At 38.3% G+C, this 19,347-nt stretch overlaps 1 long non-coding RNA gene across 1 annotated transcript; it reads left to right on the top strand.

Annotated features, from left to right (window-relative positions):
• The first annotated feature begins 2,845 nt into the window (after window positions 1-2,845).
• On the top strand, window positions 2,846-14,325 carry LOC143735915 (uncharacterized). The gene is made up of 5 exons (XR_013203334.1): window positions 2,846-2,893; window positions 3,427-3,581; window positions 7,323-7,402; window positions 9,036-9,141; window positions 11,515-14,325. It is a non-coding gene; the product is annotated as an uncharacterized LOC143735915 (long non-coding RNA).
• Window positions 14,326-19,347: the final 5,022 nt, after the last annotated feature.

The following is a 19,347-nucleotide window of genomic DNA, read 5'->3' as shown; positions in this document are numbered from 1 at the left end:
AGTAAAAGTTTACAAATAACAAAATCGCTATTAACATTCGATCTGACTTCCTCTTAATGCTCACATGTTCCCGTCCAATTTCACCATCCTATCACTTAAATCCCGGCATACATTCTTTTTTTCCCATTCTCATTTTCATTTGGAAATACTCCACATTATGAGTTTGCAAACAAATTCACATTGATTTTAAGCACCACCCTGGTGTAGACTGCCGCTAAAACACTTTCAAAACCACTTTGTTTACCGACGACACTCAGAAATGCTGGTCTGTATATTCTCAGGTCAACATCAACAAGGAGTTTAATAAACATTTCGTTGTAGCATTCATCTCCTCTAGGATGGAGGAGGAGTTGACAGCACAAGATAGATCGTATTCCATGGGGGGAGTTTTTCCAATTCTGTTTTTTTTCGGTCGGTTCATGTGGATTTAATTGGTTTGGTAATTCTCATGAGAGGCGGCCGATTTATAGCCTGTTAACACTTGACATCATGCAGGTCGTGCATTAAGAGTGCAATTTGCGAAGTTGGCTGTAAAATGTGTTTGCAGTGAAGATATTTACAGCAATTAATCAAGAAAAACTTTTTTTCCCCCTCCCTTACAATGTCCAGACAACCTTCTAAGCGGTCCATTTTGGCTGTGGAAATGTAATGACAAACCTATCAGTGGCTTCTGGATAGCATTTTCCTAATTTTTGTTATTTTACGGCCTCAAAATGTTTACAGGGTTTGATATGGTGTTGATTCTGTGGCCCTTGGAGAAAACGGACTACGTCCAATCTCATACTTTAGACCGGTCACAGCTGTGGCTTGACCAAAACATAAATTGAAGTCATGTGCGATTTCAATTAATCTCCAAGCAACTTTTCTTTTACTCCCCGTCGAAGTGATACCATGAGAAAATTACAGAATTGTGTTGCGAGTGATGAATCCAGAGACGGCGGATTGGGAAATTATAAGCTTGGGTTGAAATGTTTTGCAGTCGAACCTGGCAGCGTTCGTGTAATTTCAACATCTCCCTGTTTCACTGTTATAAGTCTTAAAGCCACAGGAATTGCCATGGTGGGCTGCCAAAATCCAGTTCCTTTTTATGCAGGAGTAGGAATTATGGACAAAGAAAGCGAGGGAGTTACAAAAGAGAGTTGAGTCTCTAAAACCAGTCGAGTTTTTATATGCCAGCCTGACCACAAACGTGTCCGCGTTTCCTTAAATCTTGCCAGCTGCATAAATACACCAGCCTGCAGTTACACACAGGTCCCTTTCTATTCCGGCTTTGAACTCCGTTCGTATATGTTGTGACTGTAATGTCAGGTATACACCTAAAATGGAAGGCCCAAACCACAAATTCGCCAGACATTCCTGAGTCACATGACCCTCAATGTTACTAGTACTGTATAAGGTACAGAAATATCAACAATGTTTTCATGATAAAGGTACATTGTGTTACGAATTAAATATGTGCCCAAACATCAGGCTATTTTTTCCTTTGGCACCTTGCGAACCGTTATTAAGTTCAATTAAAGTAATGTGTACACTTTGTGCCACCATTCATGTTTACTGTCTTGCCTAGTTTCTATGTCCTATGTAGGAATGCAGTGTGGTATGTCTTTCCCTCCAATCAGAACGTAGTGACACATATTCGCCTCAAATGAATTATAGCTCTCAGGCAACATAAAGTCTTCGTGCACAATCGTGCACTGGGGAACAGCAAGTTCTGTGGTTTTTCTCCCAGGCCATTCCTGATGATTTTCCAGGATTATTGTTGAGGCATGCTATGTTTGAAAGAAGACAGGCCAAGGCTTGTTTTTTTTAAAATATTCTCATCATTGTCTGACTTTTTTGGAGTGATTCAATATCTAATGGACATGTACCAATGTGCATCCCTTATCGAACATTTTCAACAACGAAAATATGCTTTAAACTTAAAAGTTTAGCTCTTACTGAGCAATGCACTTTTTAGATATCTTCCTTTCCTGACATGCACGTTCAGGTCTTGGAGACTCTACTAAAGAGCTGATGATATAAATCAGGTCTTGTGGTTCTCCAGGACCGGGATAATTCTGCATAATGTTTAAATTAATAAGCTTGATTATTTTATTTGTCTGTGTTTTCAGATCATCTGAGGTAATTCTGCGGTGCAGAGAGTTGCCAGATTGCAAGGAATAAGTGAATCACCGGGTAGATGCACCTGCCATCATCCAGGATGCAAATGCATCCTTTTTACAGAAAAGCTCTGATTGTTGGATTTGAACTCCTGACAATATTTTGGCTGTAATATTTTGTCTTCTCTTTATTTTTTGGTAAAGTTTTTATTTTATACCTACATTTTAGTCTAGTCTTTTTTCCTCAACGATATTGCATGTTGATATATCACAATTGTCGGTGATCGTATGACCTTGGTGTCATCTCGTCATCGTCTCATCTTAGTCATGAAAGGTTGTCGACGAACATTTTTCGTCATAGCTTTGATAACGAGATTAACAGTATTGCAAATTTTAATGAGGTTTTTTTTATACATGTTTTCCAGTCAAAAATATTAAAAAAATTGCACTATGTGTTGGTTTTTAAAAAAAAATAATTTTTTAGATACTTTTATTGGAATGTAAAACTGGAAATATTTTTTTACTACCAATGGTAGCAAAAAAATGATGCATAACTGTGCATAATCTATAAAGACCTTTTCATGGATTGCATGTTTTGCTTCTCAATTAAACTGATCTTTTTAAACTATTTTTAGATGCTTTTGTTGGAATATAAAACTGGAAAATACTTCTTTGCAGTGTTGGAACTGTTTTGCAAGTATGGAACGACGCAAGGCTTCGCAAAAGTGAAGGTCAATCCGGTGACTAAAAGTTGTTGCAGAATAACACTGATGTAGAAGCACCTAACCCTTGCTGTAAGCCTAAACTTGACATTAACTGTAAACTTGTCCCATAAATCTGATTGGTTGATTGGAATGTTGTTCCAGGATCAACAAAGATGTTGATCCAGGAACATGTTGTACTTGGTGAAATCAGGTTCTCCAAAAGTGGGTCAAATTGTGCTTTTGGATTTCCTAATTGGTATTCTCCACTTCGAACATACGGTGCTTTCCCACACCCTCTAAACTGTTTGTATGCATTTTTTTTACCATCCAGTGCTCACTACTTTGACACCCTTAAGGGGCCGTTCACACCGAAAAATGTTTTTGCATTCCACTGTTCTGCTTTTCCGCATTTTAAGGATTTTTCTATATTTTTATGCATTGTGGTATGTTGCGTTTCAAGGATGTAGAGAATAGACGCAATGCAAAAGTGATGACCTCAATCTACCAAAATAACTTTTTTCAGTAAAACTAAATCAGAAAATCATCAAAACTAAATAAAGTATGCAACAAGTCTTAATAACTTATGCAGTGCTGCTTTGCAAATAAATGTATCTTGTTTTAAGGATTTTTTGAATTCTTATACTGGAAAAAAAGTTTTTTGCTGTGTGGGAATGGTGCATTTCAAGGATGAAGAAGAATGATGTGATGCTCTTTGCGAAATTGACAACCTCAATTCGACTACCAAAAGTTGTTGAAACGCACTCTAACATCCATTGAGGTGGGTCCATTTTCTTTCCCACTTAATTTCAAACATACCTGGCATTTGCACACTCTAAAAGCAGTTCTTACGCATTGTTATCCATCTTTGAGGTTTCTCTACCACATGAATAAAGACCAAATCATGACAATAGAGGGAAAAAAGGAGCATCATACTTCATCACATCAGAAAGCGGTTAACAGTTATCACATTTTCACATATTCTGACTCATGTTTTTTGGAATCAGTTGAATAAATGAAGTGAATGTGTGACAGTTTTATCCTCTCAACAAGCAGACGGTGAGTAGTGAACACATCGGGCTCTTGTAAAGCTGTGTTTTTCATTTTTAGTGTGAGCCAGGTATACCATTCTGTGGTTTTGCACAATGCTTGATCAGATAGACTAGGCCTCCCTGTACTATTGGTTCACACTTCAGCCTGGTGCACTCGCTGCGTAGTGTGTGTGTGTGAGCGAGGGTTTTCAGCTTGTGCATCTACAGGATGTGTGGTCTGTTAAACCGCACCTCAGTTTCAGTGCAGACCAGCTCTCGTAGCAACCATGTGCCCCACACCCAAAGCTGCACACTCTCAGCGAGATGCTAATGTCAATTGTTGTCACCTTTGTAAAACAATGGAAACATGATCATGCTTTTTGTCATCTTGTTGTGTCAGAGAACTCATCTGGTTTGGGTTTCTGTGAGGGATTTGCAGCGAAACACTTCCATTATCCAAGATTATACTTTGAATGTGATGGAAATAAAAGTATGATAAATAACACGGAGGAGTAAAACGATAAACACTTCCTCTGTGGTTTGCATAAAGGCCTGATGTGCTTTTGTATTCTTTGAATTCACTTCTATCTCACTTCATCTGAGGAGCAATGGTTGCATAATGTATAATGGTGTTGCCTGTAATATTTAAAAGAATGATCCTTCATTAGATCAACCGTGATACCAGGCGTGCAGCGTTAAAGCATAAAAATCACGAGGAATTAGCTCGGAGGCTAACAGCAAAGTGCTGCAGTAGAAAATCACATCAGCCAGCAGGTGAGTTGGATTAATGCTTTTTAGCACTGAAAAAAAGGGTTGTGGTTCAGTCCCCTTCACTCGCTTCCCATCATGCACTAGGGCATGAATAATTCATATGGCCTCATTGAATGTTTGCTAGTTTTATTCACACTGTTGTTGACTTTGTTGTCATGTTAAGGAACATATTGTCTTCTGATGCCGGGATAGTAGGTTGTTGCCAATCGTGTTTTTAGAGTTGAGGTTTGTGTCTCGCACAAAAGGTATTTTGTGTTTTTATATCTGGTGTTTTCTTAGACATATCTACAAGATGTCTATCCTCAGAACTACGTTTTTACTGTGTTTTTAAAAAATCAAATTTGTAATTCAGTTTTTTATCTTTATTTTATATAATCCTATTGTATCGTTTAATCTTGTTTGTTTTTATATATATATAGTTATTTTTATAAATTTTTTATCGTATTTATATCTTATTTTTTCCCTGTATTTTTTATTGGATTTTATTTTAATATGCAATTTTTTTTTTTAAATTCTCATTTCATATTGTCCTATTTTCTATTTTATTTTTTAGATTTTATTTTATTATTATTTCTATTAATTTTTGGTAATTTTATTCTCATTTATCTAATTAGTTTTATTCTATTTTTATTTTATTTTATTGTATGGTGTTTTTATTATCTAAACTCCTTTTGTGGTTAAGAAATCTTTTTAGAGTTAATCAAAATAGATCGTTTTTGCAGTGTTGTCAGGTTTTAAGTCATTGCAGCTTGACCTTTTGGTCAGTCACGACATTTAAAAAAATCTAACTACAAAAGCTATATGGAAATTGTTTATCTTCATTTTTTGAACATCTACAAACTCGATTTTTACAGTGTCGGTGTCTCACAACTGTATGCAGCCATTTGTTCAGCAATACCACTAATGGCCTACAAGTTACAGGGGTCGATGTGAAGGCTAAAGCGGCGGAGGGTCTAGCTGGGTGTTCCACGTGCAAGCACCAGGCGGCCATGTGTCTTTAAACCCAATAGCTGTTTTATTAGAGCAGTAATTACACGTCAGCTAGATGGGGGGTCGGTCGGGACCTCAAGGCACTTGCAGGCACTTATTACAGCTCAGATCAACGTCTCGATATAATGGCCTCAAACCGCTAGCGTGGCCTCTCTCGGGGGGTTTGGGCTTTGAATACGCAGGTCCCACTTATCTGGGGTTTGACAGTGCCTTCCTGCTCCGAGCCGACTGTCCCCTGATCTGTGATTACACCGTAATTAAGCGTCTGCGTGATGGGACATCAAACAGAACACAAAGTGTATTTTTTGGTATTCTCTGCAGAAGATCAGAAGATGAAAATGGTTCCACAAAGAAAATCGGTCACCAAGGCATTCAAGTAACTGAAGCTGTGACAAAATGACTCACAATATCACACAATAAGATGATTCGGCAACAGAAAGTGCTTGAAATTGCTCACTGCACTAATGAAACGTGCACAGATGTGGTGCTTTTTTACTCCCTCGGAAAACGTGGTGACTTTCAGAAGCGATAATTGCTTCCGTTTAACTTAACTGTTAGTAGAAGGTAGGTAGAAAACGCAAGCTTGATATTATTCATATCACTCTTAAAAATAAAGGTTTATGGTTTCATGAGAACCTTTAACATCCTATTACACAAAAAGTTCTTTATTGTGGATAACGGTTCTTTATATGTATGTGTCTTTTAAGAATTGAAAGGTTATTTGGGGAACCAAAGTGTTTCTTCAATGGCATTATTATAAACCCCCTTTTGGAACCTTTGTGTTTTTAAACCTTGTGCTTTAAATCTGCACTTATAGCTCCCAGCAGGCGGTTCTGCTTGTGCTAACGTTGATGTAACGCTTTCAAAATGTTTGGGTCGGACTGTTAATGTGGGATCATATGCCTTTCTCTTACATCAGGGCGAGAGCTTATGTCTTTCATTCGCTTGGTAATTATGTCAGCATCCAAGTGCCTGCACAACATAGTAATAAGTTGCCCATGTGAGCATGTAATGTTTTTAGATTTACAATGTAGTTGCTTAGCAACACCAGATGTTTACAGACTGATGTTGTTGTTTTTTGTATCAAGAAAATGGATGTTTTTAGCCTTGTGTCAGTGCAGTGAGATTACAGTGGAGCATGTTCCTGCTGAACTAACTTATGCACAAGTTGAACTTAAGCCAAGATGAATTCCTCCATGGTCATTGTGGTCGCCTTATCTCAGAGAAAACATCTGGCAGAAACTCGAAGCTCGTAAAACTGGATCATCGTGATGAGGTCCAGTGAAGTGGACAGTCTTGCTTTTCCAAATGTTAATTACCTGATCCATCAACTTTGTTAATTTTATATATATGCCTTTAATATGAAGATATTAACCACACCGTCCAAAGAGTTTTAAAATACAAACATATTCATCTTCAAGAAAAGTGCACTTTGTATTTTTCTCTTTATTAAATAGTGAATTTAATTGTCCTATAATGTGCATAACCATTACAATCTTGGCAAGTATTTCAATTAATACTAGACGTTGAGTGCTTCCTGTTTTTACTCAGCCTTTTCTGTTTATATTTGCTCTGGCTCGAGATTTAGTGAAATCTTACGACTCTGCTGTCAAGCTTCAGATTTCAACCAATGATACGGCTTTGTTTTCCTTCAAAATGTAAGTGAAAGCAGGTGTGTATGTGTGTTTTCCTTTTGAATTGTAACCACTTCCCTTTCACTGCGTTTGCAGATATCTGAAGTCCGTTCTTCATCTGAACGTCTCTTACACCCATTTTAACCAAACAGATTGTAACCAACAGCGGTGCTAACGTACGTACGGAAACACCCATTCCTGTCAATAGGGCCTCTAACAGAGCTAGTACACATGTAAAATAACACTCATTCCCATGTACTGTAATTGCTACTTTTAAATAGGGCTGCACAATTCATCTAAATTAAATCTGAAATGGCAAAAGACTGATAAACCACTTGCATGCTTTGTTTCAGTGGTCTTAGAGTAGTCCAAACTATATAAATGTACATGCTTAAAATTATTGTGCTTTGCTTCTATTGCATCTGCTTTATTTCACTTACCAGTTTTTTCCTGCTGCCAAACACCTATTCAATTCTACTGACAGCATTTCACCAGATTAGGAATGAGATGAGTAATATATTGAAAATGCTTGACAATTACAAACACATTCCTTAAAGCTCTTCTGTTTTCTTATAAAATAAAGGCCAGGTGGTTTAATTTGGACCACTTCAGCCTGAAGGAGCAAGGGGAAGGAAAATGTTGAGAAGGAAATGTATTACTAGGTTCCAAAAAGGGTCGAGGTACAGTGTGAATGCACAAGTGGTTTCACTTGGTGTTCACTATTGGGTCGCTGGTCAATTTAATCACAAGTGGATGACGCTAAATACAGGTGTATACGGGGTCTTAAACATTTTGATCTTGTCCACTTTCTGCCACTTCCAGAGGTAGTCGAAAACGCATTTAACCGGATTGCTTTTGTAGTATAGACACTTGTGGTCAAATGTGTTCGAACAGCCAAAAAAAGACTATTCTCTACTTACTGACCTAATGTGTAAGCATTATGATAAGGCCGCTAGCCCGACGGGATTTAAACTTACAAAAAACTAACCAAGCACAACGTTCAATCAACATTCCTGATTTCTAACACGTATTCACCACGTTCGTCGTGGTCTTGCGTCTGTCAGAGCAGAAACTAAGGCTGATGCTCTCTGAGTGTTTTTACTTCGTCTACAGTCACGTTCATGTGTAAATTGCGCGAGCTTATTTCATCCATAAGATTGAAAGATCTGAAAAAGCTCGTACATTTACCCACCCATAAAGCCTCCCCTCGAAGAAATCAAGACAGAAGGTCGAACGTTTACCCCGTCTACTGATCCAACCAAAACGTATCTTAAAAGTACAGTAAGCGTTTTCTGAGAAATGCTGTTGAAAGTGGATCGGGCCGAGCACCAATACACACTTGTAGCCAATCAGCAGTAAGGGCCGTATAGACTCATTGGGGGGGGGGCGGGGTGGGGAAGTGAATTAAACAATATGTGTTGCATAGTGTGGTAGTGAATTTGTGGGCGGAGCTATCAAGATAGGGGTGTGATCCTTTTAGAAAGGGGTGTGTATGTTTTGTTGATTTCAAATATCAACAGCGTTTTTCAGAAATTGCTTACTGCACCATTGTAAACAGGGCCTTAAAGGACAGAAGTGTCAGACTCTTTCCATTCGAAGTAGTGTGTGAGGGGAAACGTGATTTAGCTTGAAGACAAAGGCATGTTTTGTAAAGCCTGAAAATGAAATCTGTTGTTTCATTGTGATTTTATGACTTTTGTTCTTTTAGCTTTGATATTGAAGCAGCAATATGAGATGTTAATGTTCATCAGTGTTCATCTGCTTGCACGATTGGATGAATTAAAACACAATCTCTTTTGTTTTCTTTAGAGCGTTTGTTTTGGTGGCTTGTGCCTGTGTGGATGGACATTATTTTGGAAGGAACTGGGCCTGACAGATGTTGGTGTCTCTGGTGATGCTGTGAATCTCCTCTGTGGTAAGATCTCAATCCACAGTCATGCAGAAAAACAAGCATTTCTCAACACGGTTCTGCCTAAAACCCAATTCAATAAGAGCTCAACCTCTGTTTTCCCTTTTGTTTCACCACGTCACACATTTTTACTACGTTCTAGTCCATTGCATCAGCATAGCGATCCTCAGCAGTCATTTTCCTCAGGATTGATAAACATCGCAAACTGCCGTGAAGGTTTTGTACGCACTATACACACACATTCAGGGCTGGTCTAAGACTTGTGTTGAGAGGTTAGGCCTTTTCAATGAGTCGATGTGAGTGCTGCAGAAATGAAACAAGACTTTATTGCAAAGTGCTGATTAGTGGTTTCATTCAGTCAGCAGCACCTGCTGTTTTCTGAAATGTTCCTGTGAAGTAGAAGTTCATGCAGTTTAGACCCTCAATTATGCTGTATTCTCGGACTTCAGGGAGCTGAGCAGGAAAAAAATAGGAATATGACATAGTTTAAATTTTTGTAGGAGGTGATCTCTCTCCATTTAACGCCATAGTATATATGGTAATGTATACTATAAGTAAGCCATTTGTAGGTTAATTTCCCAGAAGACTGTAAACCCTGCTTTCAATGTTTCTCTGTTTGTTTGAGCATCCCAACTGATGTTGTCTAAAATACCTGTAGAAAACTATTTCCATTCCATCTCAATTGGAGTTGCTCTCCTATAATGGGACCCTCCAGAAGTATATGATTTGATGGCTGCTAAGCACATGGAAAAATGCAAGTATATTTCAGCCCCAAAAGAAAAAATGTTAGCAGCAAAATGTTACAGTTTACGACATCTATACTAAATGGCTCATACTAACCACCCAGACAGTGTTTGGCTGGACAGTATGGGCTAGTTAGCTGGTATTGATCTCGGCATAGCAACAATAAGGGTGCTTTCATACTTGGTTTGATTGCCTGATCCGAACCCCAGTATAGCCACGTTTCCACCGAAATTACCCAGAACAATTTGTCCCTGGAACTTTGTTTCCCCCAGACCTGTTACTGTCTGCGTTTCCATCGCGGTCTAAAGTACCATGAAGATTAGGCAAATTAGGACTGCGTGCCACTTTCCAGTTCCCGCTGGATTTCATCCTCTGCATATAAGCTTAATAAAGCCTGAACCTCGTTGTCGGTCCATCGTTCGTATTTTTTAAACTCCATTTTTGTTTCGAATAGCAAACAACTCTAACTACACGCAGTGCAACAGACTTTTAAAAATGCTGGTTGAAATAAAATGCTGCTTTGAAAAAATGACTACCTCACAAGCAGGGACTTTCTGAAGGGGAAATTGTTACCCGGAACTTCATTTAGACCCTGGTCCCTGCGGTCGAAACCCGGCTTTAAAATGTCCTGCAATCATTTTTTACAGTAAACAAAGCAGGAGAAGGCAGCAAATTGCATAGCATTGCTCACCTCACTTTTATATTTTGTTTTTTTGATTACGGCACTTGCATCCATCTGCCACGAATGTACAGCAAATTTCCTAAAGAATGTGGGAGTCCATTTCTTCTCTCTGCTTGCAGTGCGTCAGTCATGTTTGCCAGAAAAAGGAGTGAGAAAACACAAACAGTTTTATCAAATCATACGTCACTTCCCCAATTCACATGAATTCACATGAACCTACGCCAGACCACCCTTTTTTTTCAGACTCCGGTACAGTTCGGAAAGGGTGAGAAGTTCATAAAACAGCGTTCACATCATCCAATCAAACCAAACTCTGATGTAATTCGAACCTAGGTGTGCACCAAAAATCCAAGTGTGAAAGCACCCTAAGTAACAGAAATAGTATGATTTCAGCCGGACTAAATCTAAAAAAGCGAATTACTGCTTAATTCCAAATGACATCGAACTTTTAAAGCACATGTAAACGAATCTACGGAAATATTGTCATAGTTCAGTTTGCATTTTTGTAACCAGCAGTACACACGTGCTTGTTTAGCAACTATATTATTACCTTTGCACAAGTACAAGCATGGATTATTATGGGTAACAGCTGGAGGTTTTGCAATAGGAGTCTACCACTAGCTGGTACTAACTCTGACTGATTTGGCAGTCCCTGGTAGAATCGTTTGTCTTGAGACATTCCATATGCGAAGATAGCGTGCTTTTCGACCTCAGCCAAACCGTGATGATAGCGATAAGTAAGTTCTGATTGGGTTGGCGCAGTGCAGAGTCGTGTGCTGTATATCTGTACCTCCATGTCACGTTTTATTAAATGTTCATGCGTTGGAACTACACGATTGATAGCAGAAGAATGCGTACGAGCAGGAGTGTTCGCAAGCCCCTGCCAGGAGTTTGATAAAGCGGCATGTCGCACACTGAAAGTTGAATCTTTCTTGAATGTTTTCTTATAACAGAGCGCATCACGAGTTCCCAAGAATGCTGAGAGGATCCGAACATTAGCCCGCACACAGCATTCTCCTAAGGGGAAGATGTAGAAGTGAGGGGAGGAGGGGAATTGCTCCATCCAGCGCTGTCAAAGAGCTGCCAACTCCTGTTGGCCACACATCTGCTGTGCATTAAGGCCTGGACTCTTTGGTGATGAAACCCAGCCTTGGCTCGCAGGGGGAAAGCCTGTGATTGGAGCACCAGCGCTCTGTCAACTCCGGGACTCGGAGCCCAACTCAGCCCTACAGCTGGGTGGGTTTCCCCCTCTGTTGCCATGGTTTCCCTGCAAACACGAAAATCAGGCGCCTTGCAAAAGCATCTGGGCCCCCTCTCCTCATGCCTCAGTGTTACATCATGTGGATTCCAGCACTTTATCTTCCTCTGGTTGGTGTCCATCTCCCATTGCGTCCTCGGGCAGACCCACTCTGTTTTGATTGTTCGGTTTCTGTTGTGCTACTATGACTAATCGGCAACACTGTATTTTACATGTTACATGTACTAATCATAGTAATAACTTCTTATCATTTTCCAGCAAAGATGACAGAATAGGGGGAAAGAAAATGTGACGAAACATGTTGACAGTGGCGTTTTAGATCATACATACAATGGTAATTTTGAGTGTGTCATGGAGGCACCAGTGAGTGGTGTGGAATTTTTTGCTAATAAAATGATTATGGCAGAAAAATAACATGAGATTAGAGAATAGCATGAGAATAGCATATTATTATGTCTGGGTTCTTTGTGAGCTTTTATTACATTTTACGCATGTGCAGCAAGGTGATGTACGCATTTTCAGATGTTTCAGTGTGGATGAGCAATTTGTGGACATTAGTGGACGGAAAGCATTTTGAAACGAAACCAACATTTTCAAATATATACAGATTAATGTGGTTGTAGCCTTAGCATGCATGTAACACTCAAACACATCTTGATTCCTGTGGTTTGACTCAATGCACAATGAGTAACAAGAGTGTGAAAGGTGTTTCTACCCCAAGCAGAAGGTACATGCAGCTGCGCATTGCACTTTGGTATCCCACACCTGCCACTGCTTACAAAGAATCAGGTCAGTGTTGGCTGCATGCACCGTTGTGGTTTTAGCAGAAGTGCTAACTCAAGTGCTAACGTTGTGGCAACCCCTTGTAAAACAAAAGAACAAGTGTACATCTGTGCATAATGCGGTCTGGAAACAGCCAAACATTGGTACACTTTACCCTGCATTAGGGTGTGGAACCTAACCAGCTCAGAATCGGAGGGTAACCTGTGATTCGTGAACATCTTGAGTGCCACAGTTTGATGAAAAAACTTTTAAGATGTTTTTTTAGGATTGCTCAAGTGGGAAATTGCCCTTTGTCCTTTCATTCAACTTTGATGCCAGATAGTCTTCGCATGACAAACTTCCCCTTCCAAGAAACTGATCTGAGGGTTCCTAGTTGATGGAAATTTGCTGAATGTGAATATGATGATGGTCTCAGACAGTATTTCAAGCCTTGTGCAGTGTCACCGTCCAATTCTACATTCCCACAAACCAACTACTCAAAAAACCCAGAAGGAAATACTTTTCATTGCATTCTTTACAATTAAATCAGTTACTTCATGTGACCCTGACCTTTTTACTGTGTTGCCTTGAGCTACGCCTTAATTATATTTTTAGGAATGTCATTTTAGCATGTTATTTTAGTGCATTTTTATTTATTCACTTTTTTTTCATTTTAATAACAAATGTTGGTAACACTTTAGTTTAGGGTCCAATTCTCAGTATTAAGTAGTTGGTTATTAGCATGCATATGATATTGGCTGTTTATTAGTATGTAAGCACATATTAATGCCTTATTTTGCATGACCATATTCTACATCCCTTAATCCTGCCCAATACTCAAACTTAACAACTACCTTACTAACTAATAATAAGCAGTAATTATGAATTTATTGAGGCAAAAGTCATAGTTAATGGTTAGTTAATAGTGAGAATTGGACCCTAATCTAAAGTGTGACCGAAATGTTACTTTTAGAGCAATTAAAGCTTAAAGTTCCACCATGTTTTTTTGCTCTTCTTAAAAACGGTTGCTCATTGATGGTTGGCCACGCAGTGCTTGTTATAGCATGATTTAAAGCAATGTATGCAGTTCCGGTTTTCTAGAGAGTGACATTTAACACAGATTTAGAATATGTATATTCTAGTTAATTGAAGTTGAAAATAAACCAATCATTTGATGCAATGGAAAGAATGTAGTATACGATGACTTCTGGAATATGGTGATGCAACCACAGATGAGACACCTTTAAAAAGACAGTTGTGAAATCCCTCATAAATCTTTCACACTGATCTCTTTAACCTGCACCGCCAACCCCCCAAACCCCCCCCCCCCCCCCCCCCACCTTGTAAAAGGCAACAAAACAGGTGGAACATACCTCACAATGTTAAGCAGGTGGACCGCTATGACACAAGAGGAAAGAATTGGGCACTGGTGTAAACAGTTTTTAAGAGAGGAATTGCCTCATCAGATCCATAAACTGGTGGGCTCCCAGACCACAAACTGATCAAATCACAGGAACTACTTTGATGGCAGTCCATGAACTAGTGGATTCAATTCCCATGAGTGTCTTACTTGCATATCCCACATCAGTATTAACTTTATTTATTTTTCCAAACACCCCTTTTGATGTGTGTTTGCAATGGAAAAGCTGACGCATAGCCACAATCTGAGGATTTATTCTGGATACTTTGCATGCTTCCAAAGGTCTGTCAACAATAATGTGATTGAATAAATGATTTAATGTAACTTAACAGTGTTATGTTTTTTTTCATCCCCATACACTGTAAAAAAGAAAAAAAACTCTGTGTTAAATTAAGTACAATCAACTCATTATCTCATGATCATTTGGGTCATTTCAACCTAATTTACATTATACTGACTTTAAAAATCAGTTGAATCTTGTACAGCTTGTAAAAAATAAGTTGAAAATTGCTTAACTTATTTTGATGAGTTAAAGCAATGTAAACATGCATGTTGTCATATAATTTTTTACAATGTAGCCCTGGCAGTGATTGAAAATATTTTGTTTTACTATAAGGGATTTGAAGTATTTCAAAACAGTGTATTTGTGCTACAGATATGAATACCAACTTGAATTATGTGGCTTGATGCATTATTAGGGAGTGCTATTTATTTTTTATTTAAATAGACTTAAATTCTTTGTCTGAGAGATGATAAAACGTGCAGAAATCTTTTAAACCTCCTTGAATGAGGGGCCGGAGCCATATCTAGAGATCACAATGTCATGGTGATTTTAGCTGGACTCTTTTGAACGTAAGCAAACACATTTTCTTTGGAAAATTTGGTTTTGAACTGTTTTTTTGGTTTTCAGCAATGATTGGCAACTAGCCCACTCTTATACTTTGTTTATAGTGCTGAAAGGGCACATCAAATAAACATTTGAAATTTAAGCATACAAAAATTCAGATCTTGATCATGTATGTTTTACTTCCATGTGTCACAAAGCTAGCTACCCTTCTTGACAGGCTAAGCTAGGTTCAAGCTTAGCCAGGCTAGTAAAAATTCCTGGGTGCAGGTGTGCAGCAATAAAGTAAAAGGGCAAAGCCTATTTTCCACCTCCGCTTTTCCACTACGGCAAACTAACCGTCACTCTCACCAGTAACCATGACTCACACAACTCTCTCAGACAACACTGTAACTTTTCAGTGTTGAGCCGCAGAAACAGGTGTCACAGTAGCCGATGACAAATGCCGTAGGCCTATGTCATTTCTATCAGTAACCACAACACTTACAAAATTCTGTGACTCCTCAATGTGACAAAATAATAATAGCTCATGGCAAGATATCCATATGTCCAGCAAACACTTGATTGTCACTGTGAAGAAAAACATTTTCCACACAGAAAAAACTGTTTCGAACACGCCCAGTTGATTTCATAGACTTCAGGGTTTATAGAGAATCTTAAAATGTACTAAACAAATCAAATTGCTTTTTAAACTAAATTAACTTCAACTGTTGGTGATTGCATTTAGCCTGGGTAGGATTTGGCAAATACTGCCATGGAGCGCCAGTAGCCATGTTTTGATTACGGAAACATTGATAGTTGTTGTTGTAGGCACGTGGTATGCAGCAAAAGGCGCCAAGTAATTGTAACGTGCGTTTTCAATAAAAGCTGCTTTTGTGCTCCTGATTTCTCACAATCTATATTTGTATAAGAGTTTTAAGACAACCCGATAAGACGACTGCTGGATTTCCCAGCACTGATAAAGCATTCCAGGCGTAATTGTGACTCTTAATAGCTTGCTAATGAAGGGATTTCAAAGCTCATTGCTGGTGTTGTATTTACAATCACTCTCTTGTTGAAAAGCCTTGTGTATACACATTTCACTGTGACGCCTTGAGCTTTTTTTAAGCGCTCTTTGATTGATACCAAAAGTCTTCCACACTCTCTACTTCCGAACAAAAACATTTGTTGTGCCATTTGATGAAAAGACGTGCTAATTTGGTCAGAAAAGTACACGGAAGTAGGCTAATGTTAAGTTTGAAATCACTGTTAGCAAAAACTATACATATCTTATCTACTCCTAATATTGGTACATTAAATATGCATAGTACCTAATATGTACAACTAAGGTACTAATATGCACATTTTAGGGGTAGATAAAGTATAATGATGCTGTTTTGGGGGTATCGCCCCAATGACATTATGGTCTTTATCATACAGGATATTAGTACTTTATATGCACTATTAAGGTAATAACATACGTTGACACTTAACGCATATTATATTTCTTTAAATATAAACATTTGGTTGACAGTTCCGAGCTGTTGATTTCATTTTCATATTTCGGTAACACTTTATTTTAATGGTCCCTTTTGAACATTCTGTTGACTATAAGTTACTTTGCAACTTCAACTAACTCTCATTAGAGTATTAGTAGACTGTCTGCTTAATATATGCTTTGTATATATATACATATATATATATACTCCAACAGACATTATACTGACTACAAGTAACTTTGGAAGTACATGTCAACTTATTCTAATCCTAACCCTACCAGTCTACTAATACTCTACTAACACTCGAGTAGGTGCAATATTACTTAAAGTCAACAGAATGTGTTAAAGGGACCATCAAAATAAAGTGAAACCTAGGAGTAGATAAGATACAATCATGCAGTTTTGAGGGTGGTATACTAGTAGTTCTCCTCTACATCTTTTGCTTAGGAGTTTGAGAGAAGACCAGATTCAGCAAGTAAGCCAAGTTTAGCGATGAAAGGTCTTGTGCAACACTAACTTTATGACTGATTTGTCATCTGTAAGCCTTTGCAAAATTCCTTTGCACTACTCAGTTCCCAGTTTACCAGGAAACTTCTACTACCAACTACCTCATCCAAACTCTGGCGCATTGACTCTAAGCAAGTCTGCTTATATAGCCTCTCCCAAAATAGCTGCACCCTGATTGGTGGAAAAAAGGTTCTCACTGAATCACTTTGGACCAATTAGAGAGTAGCACTTCCTGTTCTGCGAAAGATGTTTCCTGTTGATAGCCAGGCGCCGAGGGACAAGACATTGCAAAGCTGGCCATGTTTTGCTGACCTTTTGTGAGGTCTGTAGAAACACAGTTGGTGATAGCAGTGTGCCGTGTGCAGGAACACATGGCTCCGTCAGCTGCGTGAGAGCCAATGTTTTGGTCCGGGTGTAAACACACGCGCTGATGAGGTGCCTTGAATGTAAGCACATGTGTCTACGCTGGCTTCCCGGTGGCTCGCTATGACACAAATGATACATCAAGGTCTTTTCTATTTGAGCTAGTAATGCATTAGCAAAGGATTACAAGGACTAAACAGCGTGTGGTTGTATACAATGGAGAGTTTGATTGAATTATTTGTTGGATCTTGATTCCCAAACTTGCTCAAATTTTCCAGAGTCTCCCATTAAGGGTTGACAACGCAAGGTTAAAATCTGATGCTTTCATTCGTGATTTTTATGTAAATTTTGTACGTTAACATCCTCCATTTATTACCAAGAAATTAAGAAGTGTTTAGAAGCTTTAGGGTTGTTGATCACACGTCTTCAAAAAGGATTGATTTCGAAATGGGTTTTCTAGTTTGACACCACCAGACACATGGCGTCCCTTTGGGTAGCGATCTACACTCAGCTGTTTTAAAAAAAAAGTTTAAATCTGAGAGCTTTTTCAAAGTCATCCAGAGCCAAGCACAAGACGTCCAGGATTCAGGAAACAGCGTAGTATCCTGAGACCGATCTCTTGGGGAAAGTTCTCCAGTGTGAAAACATTGCATTTCCTTGTTCTTAAAACAGACTAAATGAATGGCCAACAATGCAACTTTCACAGCACTTTAAAGGGGAACTGCCACTTACAAAGTGCACTTCACACATGCTGAAATGCATGGTCAGTTGTGTGGCGTTGTTCACTGGATGTATTACACAAGTTAGACGATGTATAAGCTCGCAACAAAAATGTTGAACTGGTTATTAATATTAGTACTTAATATCTAATATTTAATACTTAATATTTCTTAATATCTGCTAACTCTTTATTCTGATGGTCCTCCAACAGACATGATACTGACTATAAGTAACTTTGCTAGTACATGTCAACTTATCCTAACCCTAACCGTACCAGTCTACTAATACTCTACTAACACGCTAATGAGAGTTAGTAGACATGATGTCAACAGAATGTGTTAAAGGGACCATCAAAATAAATAGAAACTGAAATTACTTTTAAATTGCATTTTTATTTTCAGGAGAAAGCATGTCAATTTCAGCATTGGTTAACTGTTAAAGGAGGATTATCTTGGGTGTTTTAGCATTGTTTACCACAATACTGCAACACAATACTTGGCATTGGTTACCTGTGTTTATAACATGACTATGTTTAGTTCTTGATCCTGATTGACTAATCTATTGATTAATCTGAAAGTTCGCATTAAAGTTCCATATTACTTTCCATAGCGGACTTTATGAAGATAAAGCGCACATAAATCATTTTCAAAAATTCATCGGCCTGTCGTCAGTTATACCACACTTGTTTATCCTGGCTACGATGGCAACAAAAAATACTTTTTTATTAATGTTAGTAATTATTTTTTGGACTGTTGAACTCATCGAACTCAAATGCTTTTCAGGTTTGAGAAACATTTTTGTTCTGTTTCCAAAACTTTACACCTGCACGTACATAGTTTCACACACAACTATCACTTATATCCTAAGCATGTATGCAATGTGCTTGCGGCCTCAACAATGACAACATGAATGTATAATAATTATGCAGCTGTTTGATTGTTGTCAACTCATTTGAGTTTTATTCTATAAACATGATTTAGTTATTTTATTTTTGTAATTATTTATATACATTTTAGATTGTACTTTCATGGATGTACAAGGTGAGTATACATTTTATATTATAGATGAAGCTTTTTCTTATAAATTTTAAAAGAATTTCTGCAAAATCTGCAAAATCACCTGTTTTGCAGTCACACTATAGGAATATGAGATCGTTCCATGTTGCTTTCTGGTTAGTTTACCTGCAAATGAGGCGAATATGGATGAAATTTTCTCCTTTTTATCTCCAAGCCGCGGTTTGACGTGAGATTGCATGCAATGACGTCCCTTCTTTGTGTGCCAAGAACTGTTCTGATATGAAGCCAAATTAGCGTTGGTCATTGAAGACGGCAGAGAATTCCCGAAAACGCTATGTTAAGCACAATAGGCCTTCCTTTTTTATCATGTTCACAGGAATCACACACAGAGGCCTTTTCTTTTTTCCCAAACAATGGC

Source organism: Siphateles boraxobius, unplaced genomic scaffold (assembly GCF_051911475.1).
Source record: "Siphateles boraxobius isolate OS27281-9 unplaced genomic scaffold, OSU_SipBor_1 13, whole genome shotgun sequence".
Taxonomy (NCBI): Eukaryota; Metazoa; Chordata; class Actinopteri; order Cypriniformes; family Leuciscidae; genus Siphateles; species Siphateles boraxobius.
The sequence above is the reverse complement of the archived record's forward strand: the minus strand, read 5'-3'. Positions and strand labels throughout refer to the sequence as shown.